Source organism: Pinus tabuliformis, chromosome 4_1, assembly GCF_031772625.1.
Source record: "Pinus tabuliformis cultivar Carrire ecotype Pingquan chromosome 4_1, CPIR1, whole genome shotgun sequence".
NCBI lineage: Eukaryota > Viridiplantae > Streptophyta > Pinopsida > Pinales > Pinaceae > Pinus > Pinus tabuliformis.
This window is the reverse complement of record NC_142303.1, coordinates 19005294-19015833: the sequence shown is the minus strand read 5'-3', so window position 1 is coordinate 19015833 and position 10540 is coordinate 19005294.

Sequence of the window (10540 nt, the reverse complement as noted above, 5' to 3'; positions counted from 1 at the left end):
TCGCAGCCTTGATCCCAATAGACAAAATCCAGGGTCTTGCGCTCCATCTCGACCTGAACGGAGTACAAGTCCAAGCATATGAATAGATGGGTTGAAGTCGAACATGCTTGAACATCGTCTGATTACCAGTCAATAGTGAAAACTGTTAACAGACGCGAGAGGTACCACCAATAATGACAATGGTCCTCAAGGCACTATAGGTACAATCTACGGTGTGCGAATCAATGAACTGGTGTCGAACACCCATAGAATCATTCGATCGGAGGCCAATCATGAAAACCCCTCGTCGAACACGAAGAACCTGCCATTGAGGCATGCAGGCTCCAAGGCACCGGAAGGGAGTCTCTAGATCAGCTTCCTGGATAATGAGCTGAAGTCGACAGGAAGTGACCTTGATCGAAGGTGGGCCATAGTGTTTCCCACATCATCGACACGAGACAGAGGAAGAATGTTGTGGTGAATCAGAATTATGTGAGGTATCAGAGGGAGGTTGTAATCCTGCAGAGGTCAACTTCTCTTGAACATATCGGCGGCACGACAGTGGACTTGGCAGTATTTGACATCAAAGGAGCAGAGGTCATGGTGACAAGGCAATGAGCAGATGAGAGGTCAAACAAGATAACCCAAACCCACGGAGGCAAGTGTAAAAACAAGATGAGATGTCCCCACCCAGACACGAAAGCAAACAAGTGCCATGTTCAAGAGCGACATACTGCCGACACGACAAATAATTATGGGTCCATTTTCCCCACCATTTCTGGCGAGTACCCCAGTTATTTTTAACAAGCTTGATGGGGATAGCATATGCTTGTAAGGTGTCATTATGACAGAATCCGATGTCATTAAGTTTTAACGAGCGTGACAAAGGAAAAACTCAGCGTATTTTCTTGTTTAGAGAGTCTGAAAAGACAGCAGAAAAGAAAACTCCAGGGGGGTCCTTTTTCGTAAAGTTGTGTCTCCTGAGCCTGAAAAAGTATAAAACAATACTCGAAAGAACCGCCTGACCATTACGATCAAGGAGTAATTTTCATTTATAGTGACATTGACCTGAAAAAGTAAAAAACCGATCAACATCACGTCATTTTGTAACCATTAACGAACCTGAAACGACAAGGGTCCGATGATCTTTTCATTTTTACATGGTCGGAAAAGGGTTTAAAGACGACCGCCTCTGATTTATGTTTAACGAGTCAAGAGGGATAGCTCGGCGATCTTTTCATTTTTAGCGAGTTAGAAAAGAGCTGAAAGATGACTCCACAGTGACTTTTTCGTGTATTTACCGAGTCCGAAAAAATATAAAATACAACTTGTTTCACCATCGAAGTTACAAAAAAGACCTACCATGGCACCAAAAGCCAGCATAAAATCCATTTTCGACCAAAAATATATTAAAATATTCAAAAAACAACTTTTTAAACCTAATTACAAGTCAAAAATTCTATAAATATGGTGAAAATGTAAAAAATAAAATTACTTTTACTTTTTACCTGTTGCATAGTAGTAGTGGTCTATTTGGGGAGCGAACTTCGAGCAGTGATTACCGCCAATCTGTGCAACCATTTGAGATTCCGCCAGTTCCAGGTAAGAGGCGCTTCCCTTAGCTCCATTTTCATATTCTTTTTATGCATTTTGTTCCCTGATTGAGCCTCTACAAGGAGGATTTTAAAATTTAGGGTTGCGCCCCATTGGCGCGGGTATCCGGCACGGGTCCGTGCCAATGGGGTGATTTGCCCAAAGGTGCCGCGCCATTGGCGCGACTGTTTTAGAAACAGTCACGCCAACTGCGCGACCTAACTTTTTGCTTGAATTTTCTCATCATTTTTGAAATTTTTCCGGTTTGTAAGCCTACCAGTGTTTCAATAATGATTTATTCATCCTTGTGGGTGCAGGAAACAAGCAAAAATGGTGGTGGAATGGAAAGAACGGGAGCATGACGCCGTAGACGCCTTGGCCATAGAGGATGAGGGGTGTATGAATGCTTTGAGAGACTGTGGTCTCAAGAAGTTCTTCCTCACCTCTTATCTGTGAGCTCAACCGGAGTTATTACAGTTCATAGTGGATGCTTGGGATGTTGATGACCAAGTATTTCTCTTACGGGATCAAACCTTAGACCTGGATGTATTTGATGTGTACTTCATTACTGGGCTGTCACGGAGAGGGGCAAGCCCTATTTTGACCGGAAGCAGACCTTCTGGAGAGAAAATAGGTGAAGTGAAGGCTCGAGTGTGTCCAGGGGCACAATTTGGGAAAAACAGTGCCAAGGTGGATATTGCCACCATCCATGACTTGGTCCTTAAGGTGATACTGTTCACCATCATGCGTGTAGTTGGGGCACAGGCGCCCCATGAGGTGAGCAAGAATCATCTGTTACTAGCGACAGAGTGCCTCAGCCCCACCATTTTTGACTGGGCTACAGCGGTGACTACAAATATCAAAAGGCAGCTTACAAAGTGTAAGCGCGGGGGAGTGAAACAGGGTATGGCTCGATTGTGGCGTCATTCTTCTTGGAACGATTAGCCCTCTTCCAGATCCAGGGAGCTGTAGTGGCGGATCCATTGCCACGAGAGCCTAGGATGGCTCGTTGGGCAGCATTGATGCCCAGAGGAGGAGGGGGCCAACAGATGTCTTGGCGACCTGAGTTCTTCATATGGCTTCGCCGTCAGCTGATCGTGGTAGAGGATTGGCCGTACGTGGGAACCAACTTCATGGGGGATCCAGACCTCCCACTACCAGAGGGAGAGGAATGGGAAGAGGAGCTAGGTATGACCTCTTCGTTTTTTTATGTTTTATGTATTTTCATTTTTTTTTTATCAATACATGCATGTTCTAATGACAGTTGTATGTATATGCAGATGTAGGCCCAGAGCAACCAGCCGGCTTGTCTCCTATAGCGCGGAGGGGCCAACCCGCAGCTGACCCTCAGGCAAGGGGTGCCGTGGGGGAAGAGCTAGTGCAGAATCTCGAGGGACTCACCCAAGGGATTCTGGGTTACGCTAGATTGGCGGACATGCCTTTTGCATACCAGAGGCACACAGTGGGGGTGCCGACTTGCATCCATCGTCTGTTGAGATGCTTGGTGCGCGCGGTGATGTGATATCACGAGCACCACCGCGAATAGACTTCTAGGCTTCTTTCATGCATATTTTTTGAGGGATATGTCGTCCCAGGATGTATCAGGATGAACATGTATTATTTTTTTGAACTTATGTGATGCACGCGGTGCAAAACTTTACGACACACATATATATACATATGCCTATGGTTTATATGGATCTTTCACATGTGATGATGTGTTATATGCTATGCGAATATTTGACACAAAATGTAATCTAATGCATCATTTGCGTAACAAACGACCCATTTACACACACGTATATTTTATTTTTACACAAGCTTGAAAACACACATGATAATCACATATGCAAACTATGCTTGAAGATGATTTTATTTTTTATGCAAGCTTAAAAGCACTCACACACATGCAAACTATGCTTGAGAATAAAGGAACAGGCATGCCCCCCAGCATGGTGTCTCAATTTGAGGTACATGCCCCCCAAGCTTCAGTCCATTGAAAATTGAGTGAAGGTTGACATTACTGTTATTGCGCTCGAATGACATCATATCGCCCCAAGATTCTATCTGATTAGCAGGAGGAAGGACCCACGAATCAGAACGCACGAAGATCATGTTAATAGGGGCGAGATTCGGAGGTGGAAGGGGAAAGACACCCATTAGGGCGGGATCCTTAAAGAGTCCGGCTCCCACACTCTCGAATGATTTCGAGGTATGCTCCACGAAAGGTACATTGCCTTCGGAAGAGGAGGCGAAGAAGGAGAGCTGGTCCACCGTGACAATCTTCCCCTGATGAGGGAAACGAATCACACAGAAAAGGGGGGAAGCCACGGCTTGCATGGCATATGTCCAGCTATGTTCGAGGAGGAGGTTGTAGGTAAGATTAGTGTCGACAACTTCGACCTCCACTTCTACTGTCTTCCCTTCCAAGGAGATGGGCAATCGTTGGAGGATACCATAAGGACGGGACTCTCTTCCATCAAAGGCTTCTAATGTCGTAGGAGACTGGCTCAGTGTTGGAGAACCAATAGCTTTCCAGCAGGCGACAGACATGATGCAAGTCGAGGCACCCTCATCAATGACCGTACGATGAATTGTTTTACCATTGATGATGACCTGTATAAGGAAAGCGATTTGGTGAGGCAGTCTCGGGGTATGACCCTCGAGATCAAAAGAAATCAGATCCGAGTCAGCCGGGTCTAGGCCACCAATGGCCGATAGCAAGGACTTCCTCTGGGAGGGGCAACTCTAGAGTACTTCTAAAGCGGACATAGCAGATGGAGCCTGAGCTAAGTCTTCAATGATGCTGTAGTGCTTGGCAACACGAGCATTAGGGTTGTAAGAAGACTTCCAGAGTACACCTTTTGGAGGGGGTCGGATAGTCGTCTCAGTGCTAGGTCTTTCAATGTGGAGTGGACCAGAACTGGACAGAGGAGCGCTGGAGGGGACCTCCGGCTCTTTCCCAGCGTGAGATGGATATTCTTTTGCTCGAGTAGTGACATGGATGTTGATTGTCCCAGCCATAAATACTTGAGAGCCAAATGAAGAAGAGGGTTGCGATGGATCTGCCACCATTTGAGTTTGCTATGAAGGGAAAGGTTCTTTAAGCACAGCAAGAGTCCTAGGAGCACCTTTCAACAATCGACTAACTTCGGACCGCTTGGGGCAGTCTTTAGTGTAGTGATCCTCATCACAGATAAGACAAGGATACTTAGGTTTTCGTTTGGCTCCTTCCTCGGGTGGAGGTTTAGGGGAGTCCTGTTTGGGCTGTTCGGATTTATTTTTGGCTTTCCCTTTTTTTTTCCCTTTCGAGGATTTATCCGTCGTGGTGGACTGAACGACGTTAACCTCGAAAGTACTTCCAGAATTAGATTGACCCTGAGAAGTGTTTGCATTAGAAGCATTTTGTTTTTGCTTCCCAGGGTTCGCGGATGATTTCTTTGGAGATGCGTTTACAGAGCCAATAACACCGTCAACAGATGGTTTTGGTGGAGCTTTGGATGTTCCAGGTCTCGGGGCATCTGGCAAATAATCATATAAAGTACCTGACTGAGAATATACTAAGTTGAGGTACTGAGCATGCGCGATAGCTTGCTCTTCAGTTACACAAGCTCCCATGGTGATGTCTCGCGCGATTGTGGGGACAAAGGAGGTCGTGAACCAATCAGTAAGGAGTTGATCAGGAATCCAAAATTTGATCAAGCGACGACGTCGTCTCCATTCATGTATATGATCGGATATATGCGTGGCCGTGTCCTGTTTGAGAGACGTAAGGAGATGTGTCCCTGTCTCATACCGAATGGGTAACTGAAAATGAGTTAGGAATGCCATAGCCAGTGAGTTGAAATCTTGAAATGTTCCGCGATTCAACTCAATATACCACTTAGCGGCCGAGCCGGTGAGAGTCCTTTGAAAGAGGCGGAGCTGGATGGAATCATCAAGCCATGAGTTGGATGAGCACCAAAGGTGATAGGTCATGACATGGGCTTGAGGGTCTTCACCAGCTTTGCCATCGAATTTCGGGCAATCACCGGGTATTTTAGTTGGAACTAGTGGCCAATATGGATTATGGAGAATAGGATCATTTGTCAACTTGGACACATCTGGAAGTTCCAACGTCGCTAAGAAAGGCAACTGAGGATTAAAGGACATTTGTGGCTGTGGAAGAGAGGTAGTACCAGGGTTCCAACCAGGTGGTGGTTGCCCCCATGGACTTTGTCCGGATGGGCCTGGCCCGTAAGGGTTCTGCCCATAGGGATTATGCCCGTAGGGGTGCTGTCCATAAGGATTTTGTCCCTGTGGATTCTGTCCATAAGGATTCTGTCCATAAGGATTCTGTCCATATGGATTCTTTCCATAAGGATTATGTCCATAAGCAGACAGTTGACCCTGGGTCTGCCCCCTAGCACCCCATGGATTAGCAACTTGACCTATAGGTGCAACATAATATTGCTGATAATTCTGATAGGGGGTGACCTGCACTTGTTGATAATTTTGATAAGGGGTAAATTGAGTTTGCCCCTTGGGTTGCTGGTAACCATACGATTGCTGGGCTCCATACTAAGCCTGATAAGAAGGCTGATCTTCGTAAGAAGGTTGGGGTTGTGGCCCACCTTGCATTTGATAACCAATTTGAGTTTGTAGCCTAGAAGGATGTCCTTGAATAGGTTGCGCTTGGACCATCTGGCCGGAAGGTTGGCATGGTTGGGTTTGGGACGGACCCATTTGCCCAGAAGGATGAGCTTGCTGGGTACCAAGTTGTCCTTGAGGAACCGAGAGTGTTCCTTGCGGAACAGATGGTTGAGCGGACTGGACGGCTGGTTGTCCTTGAGGTTGGCTGCCTGTCCAGAGGGATGACTAGGCTGGGCAGTGGGTTGGCCTTGCTGTGCAGAAGGCTGACCTGTTTGCCCATAAGGATGACTAGGCTGGGCAGTGGGTTGGCCCTGCTGTACGTAAGGCTGCCCCCCTTGCCTAGAAGGGTACCCCTGTTGGACTGCCGGTTGACCTTGTGGAATATAAGTTTGTCCTGCTTGTCCAGAGGGATAACCCTGCTGGATACCAGGTTGACCTTGTTGGATGTAAGGCTGTCCTGGTTGTCCAGACGGGTAACCTTGCTAGGTACCAGGTTGCCCTGGATAGCTAGATGGTTGAGTCAGATAAGTAAAAGAAGGACCACCAGCGGCTGAAGGTTGTCCCTGATAGGGTTGTCCTTGTAGGCCTCCAGGTTGTCCTGGGTAAGACTGGCCATAATATTGCTGCCCTTGGGGGGTTTGCGTATAAGATGGCTGGCCTTGGTTAGGTGGTCCCTGCAGCTGTGCAGGCCTTGCTTGGCCCCCATGGAAGGTGGTGGCATTCCAAGCAACGGATAATGGTACCGAAACCTCAACAATGGGTTGAGTAGGCAAGGGTTGAGAAAGCTGAAGGTATTGACCAGTAGAATCGTAATAATAGAATGGACCTTGCGCATTCGGATCCTGAACAGCTTGTCCATAGGCATCATATGGCCCCCCTCCTGGGACGGGACCAGAAGAGGGTGGTGCACTTTGTGCAGGGTGGATAACTTTAGGTGTGTGTGCCGGCTGGCCGCTACTCACTTGACCGTGAGGGGGACCAGCACCAGTGTTCAAAGCTGAAGACGCTGTAACAGCACTAACAACCGGAGTTGAATGTGCTACGCAAACAGTTGGATTCGTTGGAACTGAAGTGACAGGTGTAGTGTGGACTTGTGAAACAAAATATCCCGAGGTGGGAGTGATGTGGGGGTCCCACATACTCGAAGCAGGGATCCTGGCACTTACCTTATCCCTCAACGACTTGTAGCGTGGGGGGAGCAGAGAAGTAGCTGGGATAGGAGTGTCGATATTCGACAAAACAGGTGTCTCACTCACTCTAGGAGATGTCTCATCCATGTGAGAGGTAGACATTGGAGACGAAACACCAGGGGGGGTAAAAGGAATATCGTCCTCTTTAGGTTCCCAGATGGGGTTCCAATGAATTTCGTAACCTTCGTCATCCGGGGCGTGAGAGTTGATCGGTTGGATACTCGGGATAACAAGAAGAGTATCACTTACAACCGGTACCTCAGGAGCAATGGAAGACGGAGACCCTTGATCACTTGGAACGGGAGTCGACAGTTCAGCCAGGATGACAAACTTCAAACAAGACCTAAGGGAATCTAACGATAACGGACCCTACTCAAACTAACACACACAAGATCTAACCAGGTAATGTTAATCGTGGCCAAATAAATTTTAAGACGCAAGGACACAACTTGACCTTTTCATGTTTTAAGAGTCGAGAAAAGGACAAAAAGGTGACTCTAGTCGCCTTCGAATGTTTTGTGAGCCTGAAGTGACAAACTGCTCAAGTGAGCCTTTTCTTTTAAGGAGTTTGAAAAGGATCAAAAGTGACTACTCTGGAGAACTAGGCAAAAGGGTTTACCAAACAAATCTGTAAAACTACATATACACCTTGGCAATCGTATGAAAACCAAGGACTTCCCGTACGGCAGTCAATCTTCCCGGTCTCCCCTATATACGCGATGGTACATGGGAGCTCAAGTCCATGCTAGACCACTATCGAGTCACAAAAGGAGGAATCACCCAACCGTAATGTGAAACAACAGTGACTAGGTTTAACGACGCCGGAGCACGTCTCTAGCCTAAACCTCTAATCAGTGAGTGTTATGTTCCAATGCATTTTTAAGTTCATTCAGTTCATTTTATAGTTGATCTTTGATTAAGTTTCAATTTCCAGGTCCTACCGTATGTAATCTCTCACAATTTCCTACATGCAAGCTATATGCCAAAGAATATCATTTCGTTCGATGAATGCTAACTACGAGAGAGTTAAGAATTTTTCAAACAAACAAAATGACCACAAACAATCAAGAACCACTCTAATGCAGCTAATGGTAGTAACTGAAAATTTTTCTTTGTTTTAAATCACTAATCAATGAAAAGCTTCTAATTTCAATTAGCTAATTCAATGCAAAAGAGATTGTTCGTTTACTTTTCAATGGCAAAGTGCACCAAACAAATTTTGAGAGATAATAACACCGAGTAAAAAGACAAATTTCACTCAATGAGAACACAATCGAATCCCCAAAACACCAAGATAGTCCTTCAAACCAAGACGAAAACACAAAGACCTCTATGAGCTATGTAATCTAAGCCCAAACGAAGCCAAGTGAAATCCAAGTGGAAAAGAAGCAAATCACTTGAATACCAACAAAAGGCTTTGACAACTACTGAGCAAGTGCGAAAAGTAATCACAAAGTCGACTGGACGATCAAAGAACCCAAGACTCCTACGGAAGGCTCAATGCACAAAGCCACTAGATGCCCTAGGGCTAAAATGTGAAATCGATAGAAAGAGGCAAACACCCAAAGGATGGAGGTCTAAAATCAGTCAAACAAGGATCAAACACACTCCAGTAATCGAAAAAGACGTGGCAAGATACAAATCCAAGCTCAGAGGGCTTGAAAACAAGCAAACTGGAAAAGTTGACAGGCCTGGCACGACTGTCAGGCTGCAACTCGCGCTTTTATGGGATTGGCATGGGTTGTCTTTGAGCAACATGCGCCAATTGGCGCGACTGTTAGGCTAAAAAGCGCGCTAATCAAGTTTGCTAAGTCAAAAACAAAAACAAGCAATCCAGGGCTTGAAAACAGTATCTAGGCAAACCAGGAAGCAAGAAACAGCAAGAAACCCAACCCAGAAAGCAATCTAATCAAAACAAGAGAGACCAAAGAGACAAGACAAACTCCAAGTTGTTTAGTCCGTAAACCAAACCGGAGATTGACTGAAGTGGCGTTGATCTACTTCGCTAATGCAAAGCAATAGCGTTTCGAAGGCTACCTGGCCATACTTCAGGCTCCGTCTAAAGTTTACAAATCAAACAACAAGTTAACTCCCCAGTGGAGTCACCAAATTGTTGTGGAGGTAAATCCTCTCTGCAGACAGAGACGATCCCTACTAGCCCAGACCGGGTCTAGCAAAAATCACACAATGCTATCACGCAAGTTCCTAATTGCAAATAAACAGTGGACGGTGAGAACCTACTTGGATTCCAACGCTAATGTTCATAGAACAGACGTCGCTCTCGTTCCTTTGCCTCGGCTGGTCATGATCCCCACGATCTCCGTGATTGGACACCCGCACATGCAAAGAACAACACGAATACAAGCATAAAATCTAGTAGATGCAATTATATATCAGTCAAAAAAGATATAACTCAACATCAAACATAGGACAATGAGAGTGGAACCATAATGATAGTCATCTATTATATATAAATAACAAAGAAGAATACAACCATTGTTCTAACGTCAAATCCTCCTTTGACTGGGTAGTCAACTACACAAGTCTTGCAAAGCTTGTTGGGATGGGAACAAGCCTCTCTCTCTTTGGGTGACAAGAATCTCCTTACTTAGATTTGGCTTTATGGGTGCAAAGAAGGCTCTTGCAGCTTCAAACTCTTGAACTCCTGGAACTACTGACTAGCTTGCTCAAGGCATAGAGGCAAGCTTTTATAGATAGAGAGGAAAGAGATAGGATCAACCACATTATTCATGGGATTGGCTTTATCACTTGGAAACTTCATGAAAGGTGGCAAACCACTTCCCTTCTATGGAGATTCGAAGCCAAAACATCCTAGCTCAACATAGATTCAGTTGGTGAATGGGTTGAAGAGAACCTTCGGAAGCTTGTTGGTTAAAAACTTTACTCAATTTGGTTGGCGTGAGTGTGACTCTGAGACAGAGCGCCAATGGCGCGCCCTCTTTAAAGGATTTCCCTCATTGGCGCGGGCAGTACACTGTGGTCCCGCGCTAATGCAAAAAGAGCTGTTTTCATGGATATTCTGCAGGAGATGTCTTCAAGGCATATGAAGCTCATACTTAGAGGAATATGATGCAAGTGGTTTCAGGTCATGTCACTTTTCACAGGTCCCGGAATGAGTCCTCCAG